We start from the raw sequence: 10,101 nt of genomic DNA, 5'->3' as shown, positions 1-10,101 counted from the left end.
AAGCATGAGGAAGAAAGAAATGGGCGATATAGGAATGATCAAGGGGGTTTGCTTGCCTTGTTGCTCTGCGACAAAGGGCTGGGCGTCGGGCGGGTAGATGTACCCGGCAGCAACGGCAGTCTCAGGGTCTACCGGTAAGAAGAGGGGAAAGAAACAATAAATACAAAGCACAGATGCAACACTAAGCATGACATGACAAAATGCAGGCTAGGCATGAGCTAAATCAATAACATCCGTCATAGACGGATCAGGAAAATATGAGATGATATTTTCCGGAGTCTTTCGCTACTACAGGTCAAACGAATAACGGTGGATAGTTCCCACGTTTTCTATGCTAGGGACACGTGACACACGAATGGACCGCGTATCTCGTTCTACTGGTCAACTTTCATGCTGAAAATATTTTCATCTGAGCTACGGTTTATTTTATATTAATTTTCAAAGTTTTATTAACATTTAGGAATTAAAAAACAGATTTAATTAATTCAATTAAATGCTTTTAAGACATCAGCATGATGCCATGCTCACATCAGCAGTTGACTGGCCAACTCTAACCAGTGGGTCCTATGTGTCATAGACACAATTTTTAATTAGGGTTAATTATTAATTAATCAGATTAATTTAGTCGGGGACCCACGTGTCATCCACCGATATGATAATCTAATTATCTAATTAACACATAAATAACTAGTCTAATTAATCCTTAATTATCTATTTAATTAATTAACTAATTAATCAATATAAATAATTATTTATTTACTTTTATTATTATTATTATTTGCTAAAACATATATATATATATATATTCATTTTTTATCCTATTATTTTTATTTTTTAAAACATCATTAGGGGGGTTGGCCCGACCTCGCAGTGGCCCATGGCCATGCACACACAACGTACATTTTACATTGCATACATATACTCATTTTTATTCAAATCTACACATGCATACCTACATATATATATACATATACATGCCTATACACATAATACATAGTTTTCTTTTCTATTCTTTTCTTTATCTCTTTCATCTACATCTCACGGGGGGCAAACTACTCCTACTCCACCTCCTTACCAGCAGGAGGGAAATGGCGTCGGGACGAGGTGGAGGTCGCCGGAGGCAGTGGTGCGGGGCGTCGGAACGGAATCAGGACGAGGGAAGAAGGAAGGGGGTGTTCTCACTGAGCCCTGTAGGTGTGCAACGCGGGCTCGAGGGGGGCTCAGTGGAGGTCAGCAGCGAGGAAGGCCCAGGGGCGGGGCAGATTCGGCAGGGGCTGACGAGGGGCGACGTCGGCCTCCCCAGCCCCGATCCACCCTAGATCAGGAGGGAGAGGCAGGTGTTGGGGAATGTTGCATGGGAAGCAAAACTTTTCCTACGCACACGAAGACCTATCATGGTGATGATCATCTATGAGAGGGAGATCGGATCCACATACCCTTGTAGATCGCTAAGCGAAAGCGTTAATAAACACAGTTGATGTAGTGGTACCTCTTCATGATCCGCCCCACAAACCATCCCACGATCCATCCCAAGAACCGTCTCACGATCCGTCCCGCAATCCGTTCCGATCAAGTGCCCAACCGACGGCACCTCCGCATTCCGCACACGTACAGCTCGATGGGGATCTTCGACTTCTTGATCCAGCAAGAGGGGGCGGAGAGGTAGATGAGTTCTCCAGCACGGCGGCCTGGTGGTGGTGTTGGTGGTGCTATTCCAGTAGGGCTTCGCCTAAGCACCGCTGAAACTAGAGGAGAAACAGATCTAGAGAGAGAGGGCAGCACGTGGTTGTTTGATGTTGTGTCTAAAACCCTCAAAACCCTTAGTATATATAGGAGGAGAGGAGGGATATGGTTGCGCCCTAGGGCATCCTTTCTCTTCCCTTGCACAAGGGAGAGGAGGAGGAGTCCTACTCCAATCCTATTTGGAGTAGGATTCCTCCTTCCCACTTGGAAACTCTTTCCACCTTGTTTTTTCCTTCTCAAACCTTATGGGCATTAGTGGGAACTTATTACAACCCACGAGGGGCTGGTTTATCTCTTCCCACACCCCATGAGGCCCCTTGGGGAGTGACACCCCTCCAGATGGTCCTCGGCACCCCTCCCGGCACTCCCGGTACACTACTGATGAGCCCGAAATTTTTCCGATGACCAAAACAGGACTTCCTATATATGAATCTTCATTTCTGGACCATTCCGGAAACCCTCGTGATGTCCGGGATCTCATCCGGGACTCCGGACTAACTTCTGTCACCAACACATATAACTCAACTATACCGAAACGTCACCTAACCTTAAGTGTGCACACCCTGCGGGTTCGAGAACTATGCAGACATGACCTGAGACATTCTCCTGTCAATAACCAACAATGGGACCTGGATGTCCATATTGGATCCTACATATTCCATGAAGATCTTTATCGGTTGAACCTCTATGTCAAGGATTCATATAATCCCGTATACTATTCCCTTTGTCCTTCGGTATGTTACTTCCCCGAGATTTGATCGTCGGTATCTCCATACCTAGTTCAATCTCGTTACCGGCAAGTATCTTTACTCGTTCCGTAATACAAGATTCCGTGACTAACTCCTTAGTCACATTGCTTGCAAGGCTTGTTGTGATGTTGTATTACCGAGTGGGCCCCAAGATACCTCTCCGTCACATGGAGTGACAAATCCCAGTCTTGATCCATGCCAACCCAACAGACACCTTTGGAGATACTTGTAGAGCACCTTTATAGTCACCCAGTTACGTTGGGGCGTTTGATAACCCACAAGGTATTCCTCCGGTGTCCGGGAGTTGCATGATATCATGGTCATAGGAACAGATACATTAACATGTAGAAAACAGTAGCAATAAACTGACACAATCATACGCTACGTTTATAATTTGGGTCTTGTCCATTACATCATTCTCCTAATGATGTGATCCCGTTATCAAATGACAACACTTGTCTATGGTTAGGAAACCTTAACCATCTTTGGTCAACGAGCTAGTCAACTAGAGGCTTACTAGGGATAGTGTTTTGTCTATGTATCCACACATGTATTTGTGTTTCCAATCAATAAAATTATAGCATGGATAATAAAAGATTATCATGAACAAAGAAATATAATAATGACTAATTTATTATTGCCTCTAGGGCATATTTCCAACAGCAGGGGAGGGAGGCGATCGGTGGCTGAAACTGGCAGGTGGAGGCGTATGTGGCCCGACGATGGTGACCGGCCAATGGAGAGGCGGCCGGAGGGGCGGTGTGGAGATGGCCGGAGGGAGGGGGCCGGCCGTTGTGGAGATGGCCGGGGGAGCTGGGGGAGGCGGCCAGCGGCGTGACAGAGACCGAAGGAGGTCGTAGGGAGGGCTCGGTGAGGAGAAGGCCGAAGGGGGCTCAGCCATGGGGAAGGAGAGGGGGGGTTCGGGGTGATGGCGGATGGCTCGCGGTGAGGGAGATGCGAGCGTGCAGGGGATCACGGCGATCTGGAGGGCTCGGTCTGGGAGGGGCTGGGAACGAGAGGCTGGGGAGCGACGGGGGAAGCAGGGAGAGCGAGGGGGGATCGAGGGGAGGTTCCTTCTACTTCTCGAGCTTGCGTTGGTTTTTCCCTTGAAGAGGAAAGGGTGATGCAGCAAAGTAGAAGTAAGTATTTCCCTCAGTTTGAGAACCAAGGTATCAATCCAGTAGGAGTATCAAGATGAGGCACCAATGAACCTGCGCAAAAACAAACAAACTAGCACCCAACGCGATAAAGGGGTTGTCAATCCCTTCACGATTACTTGCAAGGTGAGATCTGAAGGTGACAAAAGGTAAAAAGAAATAAAATTGCAGCAAGGTATTTTTGGTAGATCTGAATATATGATGTGTAAAATAGACCCCGGGGCCATAATGTTCACTAGAGGCTTCCCTCATGATAGCAAGTATTACGGTGGGTGAACGAATTACTGTCGAGCAATTGATAGAATCGCGCAAAGTCATGATGATATCTAAGGCAGTGATCATACATATAGTCATCACATCCGAGACAAGTAGACCGATAGTGTCTGCATCTACTACTATTACTCCACCCATCGACCGCTATCCAGCATGCATCTAGTGTATTAAGTTCATAACAAACGAAGTAACGCCTTAAGGAAGATGACATGATGTAGAGGGATAAATTCATGCAATATGACATAAACCCCATTTTTTACCCTTGATGGCAACAACATGATGCGTGCCTCGCTATCCCTTCTGTCACTAGGTGAGGACACCGCACGGTATGAACCCAAAACCAAGCACTTCTCCTATTGCAAGAATTATAGATCAAGTTGGCCAAATGAAACCCATAACTCGAAGAGAATTACAAGGATACGAAATCATGCATATAAGAAATCAGACGAGACTCAAATAATATTCATAGATAATCTGATCATAAATCCACAATTCATCGGATCTCGACAAACACACCGCAAAATAAAGTTACATCGGATAGATCTCCATGAAGATCATGGAGAACTTTGTATTGAAGATCCAAGAGAGAGAAGAAGCCATTTAGCTACTAGCTATGGACCCGAAGGTCTATGGTGAACTACTCATGCATCATCGTAGAGGCAATGGTGTTGATGAAGAAGCCCTCCGTGTCTGAATCCCCCTTCGGCAGGGCACCAGAACGGTCCCCAGATGGGATCTCGCGGAGACAGAAGCTTGCGGCGGCGGAAAAGTATTTTTGTGGCTCTCTTTGTTGGTCTCGGGATTTTAGAGAATTTATAGGCGAAAGAAGTGGGGCAAAGGAGACACGGGGTGCCCAAGAGCCTGCTAGGCGTGCTCCCCTAGGGCGTGCCTAGGGGGCTCGTGACCTCCCCCGAGATCTCGTGCCTTGGTTCTCAAGTCCTCTGCGTATCTTCTGTTATGGAAAAAAAATCATCCCACAGGTTTTATTCCGTTTGGACTCCGTTTAATATTCATTTCTGAAAAAGGTCAAAAACACAGAAAAAACAAAAACTGGCACTAGGCACTCAGTTAATAGGTTAGTCCCAAAAATGATATAAAATGGCATATAAATGCATATAAGACATCCCAAGTTGATAATATAATAGCATGGAACAATCAAAAATTATAGATACGTTGGAGAAGTACTAGTTCCCCTTGTGGCTGAGAGGAAGAGGCGGCAGGGTGGGCAGAGTGGATGCGGAGCTAGGGTAGTTACGGTTTCCAAGGGGGGTCTTATACCCCCTCGTGGATGGGTCGGCTTAGGTGTTGAGTTGGACTGATGCCGGATGGGCCATTTCGCCCAGTTTGGCCAGAGATTTTTTTTATGAACCCTTTCTTTTAACCATTTTAAATAGAATATTATGTTTTAAGGATTAGTAATAAATGACCATTTACAAAATAAGTGAACATGCCGAATATTTTCATTGCAATATTTGGTATAGCCACAATTAAATTTGGAGACCTTTTGAAAACAATAAAAAATATTATAATCTCAAAAGGCACTTAATAATTGTTTTGGCATCTGTTAAATTGTTTTAGGGGCACCTAAACATTTGCAAAGACGTGTTTTGTATTTTTAGAAATTCCCAGCGAATATTTGAAACCTATGCATGAATTTTATTTACTGGTGTGCAAAACTTTTAATTTCACTTTTCAAATGATTTTGAATTGCAAGGAATTTGAATCACGGTTGATTCCAACAGTGATCATAATTGGATTAGTTTAATCCTCAGATTACTGTAGCACAAAATTCAGGATGTCACAATTCTCCCCTACTAACAAGAATTCTCGTCCCAAGAATTAAGAGGTAGAAGGAAAGAGCTCGGGGTATTCATCATGAAGATGATCCTCGCATTCCCAAGTGGCTTCATCTTTAGAATGCTTTGACTACTGCACCTTTTTTTTGAGAAACCACATGTTTCATTAATCGAAAAACAAGTTACAATAAGCAACACATGTGGAAACTAAAAGATAAACCGGGATAAAATGATTATCCTGAATTTGCAGATAAAAACCTAAAAGATCGAGAAATACAAAACGATCCCTAGGGTTTCCTGCAACCACCGTAGCGAACGACCGCCGCCCAACTCCAGCGTCACCGAGGCGAACGCCGGAAGAGACGCCGAGCCTCCACCATCCCAAGGTCCGAGAAAGCACCATCGCCAACGAGGCTTTGTGAGTCGATGAACAGGCCCGCTGCACACAGCAAGGCACATGTCGCTCTGGCACGTCGACCGGGGGACGTCCCCGTGCTATCTTGGACCAAGATTTGTCGCCTCCCATCGACAAAGTCAGAGAGGATCGGCAGATCCACCACCTCCGGACCGACATCCTCACTCCAGAAGAACCACCTTGCCCCGGCCGCCAGCGCCGTCACGAATAACCACGAACGCCCGCGACAGACCGAGAGACTGATCTCACCAGATCTGAAGAACGGCGAGAAGACCAAGCTGCCGATCTGAAGGACCGAGCAGCACACGTTGCCATCAACTCCGAGACGCCGCCGTGAAGGTCGTCGTCGGTGTGGGAATAGAGTTGAGGCAGATTTATTTTCCCGGACTCCTATCCCACCACCCCAACGGCGTCCCAAGAAAACACTAGGCCAACCCTAACTACAAGCCGGCGCTGCGCCGTGGTCCCCACCTCGTCACGTCGCCGGAGTGGGCAACGGAGGAGGCAGGGACCGGTGGCGTCCAGTGTCGCTGGGGGCAGTTGGGATCGCCTCCCGATCGCCTTTTCTCTAGCGGGGGAGACGGGACGGTGACTTTGCGACGAGTCTGATTCTCAGCCTGATCAAGAATGTGGACCAGATGCTATTTATAAGAGAGGTCTTGTTGCAACTCGAGCATATCATGATCCACTGTTCGAATAGGATCCTTGAAGCAGCAATGGAGCTGAGACATATGGAAGACATCGTGAACCTGAGAAAGGTTCGCCGGTAGTTCCAATTGATAAGCTACTTTTCCATGCCGCTCGAGAAAAGTGAAAGGACCAATATAGCGAGGATCTAACCTGACCTTGATCGCAAAATGGTGTGCACCTATCATTGTTGTGACGCAAAGATCAGCCTTTCGCCAGGTTGATAGACCATATCTCGATGATGACGACCATACGGACTTTTCTGACAAGACTAAGAAACCTTCAGATTGTCATGAATAATGCGTACTTGATCTTCAGCATGTTGGATAATATTCTGACTGAAGAGTGATCATTCCATTGAACGGTGGCTCTAGAATCTCATACGAAGCCAAGTGCAAAGGATACCTTGGAGTCAGAGATGTACAGGAGAGTCAGGTTTCAATCCTGTGGAACTTTGGGTTATGGGTCCACCATGTGGGCCGAGAGTAGGCAGAGGGGTGACAAATTATACGGTCTTGGTAGCAAGACATGTCAGAGGATAGCCTGTCAGTTATGTTGGCAACAACTTCGGTACCCAGGGTGGGGAACAAATAGAATCATTTTTCCTGCTCGTTGAAATGAGGCGGACCAATAGGCAAGGCTCTCATCCACCGGCGGCTACCAGAATGTTATCCACCATAGTAACAGGGTCTTACTAACAGAGTTGTACACAGACGTTTTTATCTAAGCATGGAATTAACACTTCTTAGATAAGTTAAGACACAAGAAAGGTCAAACAGACCAATGGGAAGGAAAATTTGTTCACACACACAAGTATTAAAGTATACCATTCCCTAGGAAAACAAAGAGCATGGTATACATGATAGGTCATCAAGTACATAACCTTTTTGATAAGAGGGCAAGGAGAATCAAGATGCTTACCCATAACATGCGTTTTGGATAATTGTTCAGGAACAATTTAGCATTGCGCTTCCAATGTTCCTGTTGACAATTGAAGTACCACATTCGTGCTTCGGGATAGCATCGACATGGTCATCAGGTAAAGGCCCGATCAACGATTATACAAAGAGGATCCATGAGGAATAACTTATGAAATAAGTCATATAGTTTTCGCATGGAAGATGGTGAATCTTACATATCGAAGAATTTATAACAATAGGTCCTTCGGCCCGGTGTGCTAGACAAGACATCACCGTACCGGGTTACATAAGACCAAAGTTATAATTATTAGAAAATGTTCCAACCACCATATCTGCCCCAAGATTCAGGTCTGATTGGTGTTGAGACACGTCGGACTCAGGATGCCTGAGAGGACAAGGGGACCACCAAAAACAGACGAGATGATAATGCAAGATTCCCGTGATATGAACTACGGAAGCAAGTATTGGATCATGAGTTGGATTGTAAGACACATGAACACAATGTCAAGACGTTCGTGCCCACGTGGAATTCTTACATCACAATGCAACCGAGTTCTGATTTGAGGACCCTCATCGAGGATATCGAGGTCCATGAGTAAGCCTCGATTAGCTTTTATGAAGGAAACTTCTTTTCCTTGATCAAATCAGTTAGTGGCTTGGAGTGCTAGGAGAAATTATTTGAAGTGAAGATAGCAAATCTTCAACACATATAACACTTCGCACATGCGTGAATGATTTTGATGACCAGAGAGGAAGCGAAACAAAACTTTCCCGTATTCACGACAGTAGGATTGCAAGTTAACCTTGTGAAAACACTTCTTCTCTAAAACATATTCTTCATGAGCTAGGCACGAAGATAATGCTTTCAAAAGCTTCATCATGGAACATGGAGAAGTTGAGGGTATGACCAATGAGCTCAGTAACAACCCGTCAAGATTTTGACAGGGATGAATTTCCAAAATTTCAAGATCAAGGAGATAAAATTTGTCAAGTCAAATGGTATAATGTCGTATGCTCAAGGGAACAATAACAATTAAACATTGGTCGAAGGGTGCACTCGGGAATACAGATTGAGTAGCACGACCAATGCTAAAATAATGAGTCAACAGCCAACACACCAAGAATGAAATAATTAGTTGTTATCCTCAAGGCACAGGGTTGCCAGAAATATTAGGATCACACATCAAGGTTCACTTGTTGGTATTCCGGTTTGAAACAACATGGGACCAAGAAATGAATGGTGATGGCGAGAAGTATTACTATATCAAGAATTCTTAAGACGTGTGCAATTCTCACGAAATTCTTGACATACCAGATAGTAATACTCCAAGGTAGAAGATAACATAAGATGAATTAGCAAGGAACTCAAAGGACAACACAAAACATAAACAAGTTTGTGTTGGAGGGAAGGCAAGAAGGTTGTCGATGATAACACAGATCATCGAGGGGCAAGGATGGTATTTCTCAACATGCATTCATTTGATACCCTGCAAGAACTCAGAACGATGATGATGATCACGACACATTTGTCGAGAAGCTTCACGAAGATGTAATCGTTCAGCGACGACATCAAGCAAGGGAGTGATGACGCAAGAGGTTGTCGGAGTCACAGATAAGACTGCTAGCTCAGAATCGAACTTTCCTTTTAAGTTAACCAACATGATGCAGAAAGATTGATGTAAGCTTATCGTACAGTTGAAAATGTGTTCCGGGGATGAAGGACAAAGATAGCATGGTCAAGCTTTCGCATGACGATGATGATGTAGCTTAGCAGCTTGGAAAGACATGATAGAGTACAAACTTATAAGCAAGGAATTTTACTAAGAGTTGTTGAATCATAGTGCATACCCGATTCAGTTATCGGTATCCTCGAGTGTCCAACAACTCAAAACACGAGGAAAACTGGAATTAATGAAAATAGCATAGTTGTTGAGGATCTCACAAGAAGTTATGTAGCTCCGTGATATTTTTGATTTACCGGGGACAGTACTCAGAGGTAGATCAGAGTAGAGGTTAGACTAATATATTGATCTGTGGAAGACAAGCACTTAAACTTGTCTACATATGAGTTCAAAGGAGAACAATCATGGCCGGAACCACAATTGCAAAGGACAAGATCACATATATACCAGATTAAACCACAAAATGAATGATTATTGATACGAGAAACTTCTATGATAGGATCAACGTCGTTTCCATGGGCATGAACACAAAGTTCAAGGTCGACTCCTACTTCATCAATGCATGACCTGCCATTTACTCCTCGCCTTTGATGAGGTTGTAGCTTGGAAAGACTATCCAGCAAAACACTAGAAGAGTAAGACTCGTGAAAACTCTTTGGGTCATATTGATTTAGGAAGG

At 44.6% G+C, this 10,101-nt stretch overlaps 1 pseudogene; it reads right to left on the bottom strand.

Annotated features, from left to right (window-relative positions):
- Positions 1-1,147: 1,147 nt before the first annotated feature.
- LOC123450673 lies at positions 1,148-6,121 on the bottom strand (annotated as a pseudogene).
- Positions 6,122-10,101: the final 3,980 nt, after the last annotated feature.

This window comes from Hordeum vulgare, chromosome 4H, assembly GCF_904849725.1.
Source record: "Hordeum vulgare subsp. vulgare chromosome 4H, MorexV3_pseudomolecules_assembly, whole genome shotgun sequence".
Lineage (NCBI taxonomy): Eukaryota > Viridiplantae > Streptophyta > Magnoliopsida > Poales > Poaceae > Hordeum > Hordeum vulgare.
The sequence above is the reverse complement of the archived record's forward strand: the minus strand, read 5'-3'. Positions and strand labels throughout refer to the sequence as shown.